At 48.3% G+C, this 6,615-nt stretch overlaps 1 long non-coding RNA gene across 1 annotated transcript; it reads left to right on the forward strand.

The window, feature by feature from the left end:
• The first annotated feature begins 559 nt into the window (after positions 1-559).
• On the forward strand, positions 560-5,956 carry LOC112662365 (uncharacterized). The gene is made up of 2 exons (XR_003138458.3): positions 560-686; positions 4,570-5,956. It is a non-coding gene; the product is annotated as an uncharacterized LOC112662365 (long non-coding RNA).
• Positions 5,957-6,615: the final 659 nt, after the last annotated feature.

A 6,615-nucleotide genomic window follows, 5' to 3' on the forward strand; every position in this document is an offset into this window, starting at 1 on the left:
GGGGCCGGGCGGGGGCGCCGGGGGTCGCGCGGGGAGGCCGCCCGCCCGCCCGGAGCGCCGCGGGGAGGGGGCGCGGCGGCGGCGGCGGCGGCGGCGGCGAGAAGGCAGCCTCGGCCGTGTCCGTCATGGCGCGCGGCGGCGGCGGCGGCGGCGGCGGCGGCGGCTCCCTCCGGCCTCCCCGCTCCCTCGCCTTTAGTTTGACCTTTCCCTCCAGTGTGTCTGAGGCAGAGCGGCGGTGCGCGCGCGTGTGCCTGGCCCCGTGTGCGCGCGCGCGCGCGCGCGCGTGGGGAAGGGGCGGGGTCGCTCCCCGACGCCTGACGTCACTGCCATGGCAACGGCCGCCCCGCCCCTCGCCTCCCGTCTCCCGCCCCCGCCCTCCGCTCGGTGCACGTTCCGGGAGGGCCTCACGTGCTCACTCACACGCACGCACGCACGCTCGGAGCGCGCGCGCCCGGAGCGCCCGGAGGGGGCGGGGTTGGGAGGTCATGGGCGGAGCCTCCCGCCCTCCATCCGCTGAGTCGGACCAATCCTGAGAGGGCGGGGCGGGGCGGGGCGGGGCGGGCTGCCTGAGCCGCGTGAAAAGTCTCCCCCGGGCGGAGCGAAAATGCACCGAGGGCGACTGAGCATGCTCGGCGGTGCAGGAGCTGCCTTCCCTCCCTCCGCGCCCGCCCGAGGTTAGGCAGCAGGTGCGGAGCGACCCCCCACCCCCACCCGAGCCCAGGGTCGCGGGATTCAGCCCGAGGGAGCCGGGGCCCGTGATGTCAGGGTCGGGCGACCTCGGGTTGCAGGCCGGCCTCGCCAGCTCGTGCTGTGTGACCTCGGACGTGCGTCCTACACACTCTGAGCTGGAGTCTTAATTAAGCAAAATGGGATTCGTAAAGGCTGCCACCGGGGTCGGGAGGCTCGGGGTGGGGGGGTGAAGAGTACGGCATGGAGTGTCGCCAGTTAATATTAGGAGTCAATGTCATAGTGCTGCGCGGTGACAGGTGCGGACTGCGCTCACCGGGAGCGCAGCATCATCACTATGTTATATGCCTGAAGTTGCCATGACATTGTATGTCAATTGTACTTGTAAAAAAAAAAGAGAGACAGTGGAAAATGGCCTGACCTGACCTAGGTCAACCCTGAAACTTAGCTGTTAGTATGGTGCCCACTAGCCTCCTGACTTTACCAATGGGGCCATGAGATGCAGAGAGATTTTTTTTTTCAAAAATTTTATTTATTTATTCATGAGAGATGCAGAGGGAGAAGCAGGCTCTATGCAGGGAGCCCTATGGGGGGGACTCGATCCCAGGACCCCAGGACCCCGGGGTCATGACCTGAGCCAAAGGCAGGTGCTCAACCGCTGAGCCACCCATGTGCCCCTATGCGGAGAGATTAAAAGATTGAACGTTCGGGGATCCCTGGGTGGCGCAGCAGTTTGGCGCCTGCCTTTGGCCCAGGGCGCGATCCTGGAGACCCGGGATCGAATCCCACATCGGGCTCCCGGTGCACGGAGTCTGCTTCTCCCTCTGCCTGTGTCTTTGCCTCTCTCTCTCTCTGTAACTATCATAAATAAATTAAAAAAATTAAAAAAAAAAAAAGATTGAACGTTCAACCTCGGAGAGTGGCAGAGACCCAGGCTTCGAGTTCAGTACTCTGTTTTACGTGGCCTTCCCTCTGGGTGACTGGAGGAACATTCTGGAAAAAGCCGTAAAGCGCTTCCTTTGATATGTGTGGATCCTCTGGTTCCCCCACTGATCCCACTCCCATTCCCCCCAAAAGGTCTCCAACGCTGGACAGAAGGGCTGGATGGATACCTGAGTGCAACTTTTGGTGGTTACTCATTTGGCTTCTCCGTTTCCATCTGAACCAGCCCCAGAATGGTGCTATCCCCACTTCCCTGGGGGCCCCTAAATTTCTTCTTACCTCTATAGGATAGATTGTAAATGCAGTAGCAAGGAGCTCCAGGTCCTCACAATTCCCCGCTAGCTGAGGAAAGATGAACTCCGTTAACTGTCATCAGTGACCCAGAGTCCCCGCAGTGGGCAGGGATGCCTTTCCAGCCCACAAGGAGACACACTGGTGACCTAACTTGTGCTTCCAGCCTTTCCCTCTAACTTAGCCCTTAATCACTTACTGCCTCATGGTAATTCTTGAGTGTCAGTATTTTTAACTCTAGATTTGCTGTTGACTTTTGAACATTCTATTATTGAAGTGTAGTTGACATACAATGTTGTATTAGCTTCAGGTGTACAACAGTGACTGGCAATTTTATACATTACTTGGTGCTCACCGTTAAGCGTAGTCACTGCCTGTCACCATACATTGTTACAGCATTATTGACTATATTCTTGATGCTGTACCTTTTCAAAAAGTGTGTGTCTGTCTCCTTCTGTCTTAGAGCCCCAAACCTGATCTGAGTAAAGGACATCACCCTGCTTCCCAAACGTGCCCTTATGCTTCCCACTTTGTTGGTAGGAATTAATTTACTTGACCCTATCGAGTTGCAACTAAAATGTAGTCTCTTCCAAAAACTCCTTCTGGATCTACTCAGTTGGAATGAATTAGTCCGTTTTCCAGTGCAGTTGGTTTATACCTCCCTCGCTCTGGACACTATTCCTAGTAGACTTTGCATTCTGTGATTTATGTACGTGTCACATACAGAAAGCTTCTCTGAACATCTAGATATGGGTTGGCTGTTCCTATTCCTTGCTCCCAAGGCATCTTATGGCCTAATATATCACTTATCACCCATTCCTTTAAGGCTTGATTTATTCGCCTTCCCCATCAGACGTAAAACTCTTTAATGACAGGAATCGTGTCGAGTTCCACTTCGCATTTCCAGCGTCTCCCTTAGTACGAAAACACTACTGATCAACTAGCTATTGAATGGCTGAGCAGACTCCCTGTCTATTTCATAAAGTTCTTGGGGGCAGACTTTACCTTGTTTATATTTATAACTCAGACCCAAAGATTTTCTGGGAAGTTATGGATTCTCAATAAATCTTGGACTACTCTAAAATGCACCAGAAATTACATGGTCACACTCATGCAATGAAAGAAGGCTTTGGCAGTAGCACAAGATACTGAGCAGAGTGAGAAGTAGGAAATGTAGGGAAGAAGAGGTCATAGTGTCTTAATAGCTGCTCTTGTGGGCCTCAAATGAGAGATTTTCAGCTCTTAAGGATAATAGGCAAATTACTCCAACCGGTATCAGTGAAGTTGGTCCCAGAAAAGTGGAAAAATTATGCAAAGAGGAATCTTGAAAAAGAGATCAAACATTGTCTAGTCTGAAATGGCAGCATTTGTTCCTTTGTCTAATTTGGCACAATAACCTAAAGCCCAGTGGTGTTTCGGACGTAGCATAGTTCTCTTGACATGCTATTTTACTCACTATGTGTTAAATCCTCACCAAGCCCAGTCTTCCTATTCCTGATCATGTTCGAGGTGCGGCCAAACTCTCATAGCCTGAATCATTCTCAGGTTGTCCCCATCCCCATTCTGTCCATTTTGTACCCCGTGATCCTCCTCCTGAGTGGGGTGGTAGGCACGGAGGTACCCCACTGCCTCAGCCACTGCCTTTGTGGGAGTCCTCATCTCTCTCATCTGGTTGAAAATGGAACTGGACTTTTCACTTTGTCTTGGGCTCATCCAGCCCCGCTTCCCCCCTACCCCAGACTGCAGAGAGACTTTTCCAAAGGGTAGAAAATTGAGCACGTTCCTCCAGTAGTTTAACTGTCTCTTTGGCTCCTCTTTGCCTCTTCAGGAAAGAGACCACTTCTTCGGTGGCTTTTTGTGCTTCATCCCCAACCAGCTTCTTCAGCCGTGTCTCCCACTACCTCTGCAGGAATTCTGCAGACTTTGAAAACTCGCCAACTTCTCATACCTGTCATGTTCGTTGTGCACACAGGATCACAGGCCTAGAATTCTCTGCTCAGGCCCCTCCACCAGGCTAATCTCTTTTATGCTTTCCAGGCCTGGGAAAACAGCCATGCCGCACACCCCCGGGGTAGCTCTTTTCAATTCAGTTTGTAAATATACTGTATGTATATATTGTCACGTCTTATCTTCTTGCTACAACGTGAGCCACTTTAGGGCAGGGGCCTTGACTTACCTTATGTAGGTTATTCTAACACCCACCGGGGTGCCTGACACATAATAGATGCTCAATAATTGCTTATTGAACCAGGACATCTGTGTGGTTCAGCCGGTTAAGCCATCGACCCATGGTTTGAGCTCTGGTCATGATCTCAGTTGTAGGATTGAGTCCTGCATCAGGCTCCACACTCAGCTGGAAGTCTGCTGGAGATTCTCTCTCTCTCTTTCTGCCCCTCCTGCCACATGAGCTCTCTCTATCTCTCCAATAAATAAATAAGTAAATCTTAAAAAAAAAATGCTTATTGAACCAATGAACGTATGTATTATAAGCTCCATGAGGGAGAAAGCTATTACATGTCTTTGAGCCTTCACAAAACCATGTCCATTATTACACAAATGGTAAGTATTAAAAATATGGGTAGTAATGAGACATTAAAAACCAACCACTAATCAGAGACTAAACTTAATGTTTTCCTTTTATTCCTTCAGTTAATCTCCCAGCAATCCTGTTTAGTAGAATGTTATCTACATTCTGCAGATTAAGAAGCCCAAACTTCAGGAGAGGAAGCGGCTGGACCAAGGTCACACTATTAGCCAATCCTGGCCAGGCCAGGATTTGGTGGCCAGTTCATCTAATTTGGAAATAGACTATTACGGAAGGCATTCTGCTGCTGTGGATGTGATGGTGATGGTGCTGCTGGGACTTTTGCCCTTCCTTATCACACCTATCTTGTCATGACCAAAGGCTCTTACTTTTATCAGAGAAATTGGTGCTCCCTTTGTTCCAACAGGAAGAAATGTGACTACATTACATATGGGGAATGCACAAGTCAACCTAAATGGAAGGGCTGTATTTTTCCTTTTTCTTTGTTTTTCAGACCAATTTTTCCATAACCAAAATAAAAACTACATAGTTTTAGCATACAGATGTTGAGCATGTAAGGATAAGGTGTGTAAAGTTGGCCTTTGGGATATGAAGGACCCAGCTGAGGGCTTTTTGGAGATATTTGGAAAATGAAAACATCTTTGGATTAGTAGCATTGTAAGTTCATGAACAGCTAAGGTGAATCTCTGTACTTAAAAGGTAATCTTAGGGTGCTGGGGTGGCCCAGTCAGTCATGCATCTGACTCTTGGTTTCACCTCAGGTCATGATCTCAAGGTTGTGAGATGGAACCTTGTATAGGCATCAGGCTCCATGCTCAGCACAGAGTTTGCTTAAGACTTTCTCTTCCTCTCCCTCCCCCCTCCCTGCCACTCTCTCTCTCTTTTTCAAATAAATAAATAAATCTTATATAAATGGCGATCCACAAAGTTGGGTTAGAAGAAAAAGCCATTGTGTGTTTGTGTCCGTGCCTCATTACGAAGAGGAGAAGAACATTCAGTTCCTATTCTGAGGGACTCTCTTGCTCCAAGATTACTGAGAGGTCCCTGGAGTCTGAGTGGGGCTCTAGCAGAGCTACAGGCACAGCCTTGGCTGGAGGGCACCCTCCCCTATCTGGGAAGGTCAACTGCAGCTTGGAGGGGAGGTGGTGAATGAGAAGAAAGGGGGGAAGTGAGAGCCCCTTTCTCCCCATCTAGCCAGACCAGCTGTATCAGTCCTGAACAAGGTGAATCAGTAGTTCCATCCTCAGAGCTTGTTAAAACTGGTCCATGGGAGTTACAGGCTGCGTGCACAATCTGCATTGCGCAAACCTAGGGGGAGATATTAACACAGGAGTCTATGTGAGTGACATCCTCTGGGGCTGTGTTCAACCTGCATAAACATATATAGCTATCCTGAGTGACATGTATGAGGCACCTTTCTGTCTACTTTGGTAATTGATGGTATCCTGATTCTATCTTTGATCATGCAAATAAATATTTGTTTAATGCCTATAGGTTCATCTCAAAAATTTCAATGAATTTTATTGTACAAAGTTATGTCTAAAGATGTGGGCATATTTCAAAGTGCTTATTAGATAAATATCACTACCATTCATTTATTTATTCTAATAAACAACAATTGAAGCATCTAAGTTCCAGGCATGACTCAAAAACCTGGAATCAACAAATCATTGAACACGAATTGTATACTTTAGGAAAACTATTAACTGATTCCTTAAAAAATAAAATCTTATGCTGTTTTTCAGTTTATTTGTGCCATTTTACATATGAAGGCATTCTCCAAATTAGCTTTAATTCATAGCCACTCATCCACTAAAACCTGGAGATGACATCTGGTTCATCTATTTCAAACAATTCAATATAGTAGGATGTCCTAGTGAATGTAAAGCTTTCATATATTTCTTTCTTGTCTTGTCCTTTTTTTCTCCCTAAGACTATCAGAAGAGGCACCAGAAAGTTAAGCTGGATGCTTTAAGGGTCTCTTACGAGCACCAGGGAAACTGACTTTTTCGTAGGATATGTCCATAGTGTAGGAAACAGAGTGTAATCAGGCTTGGATCACTGGATCACTCTACGGAGAAGAGCTGATCTCCACCTAGAAACATTTCAACTAGAAACTGTTACATAAGCAAGAATTAAATGAAAATTTA

Source organism: Canis lupus, chromosome 13 (assembly GCF_003254725.2).
Source record: "Canis lupus dingo isolate Sandy chromosome 13, ASM325472v2, whole genome shotgun sequence".
NCBI lineage: Eukaryota > Metazoa > Chordata > Mammalia > Carnivora > Canidae > Canis > Canis lupus.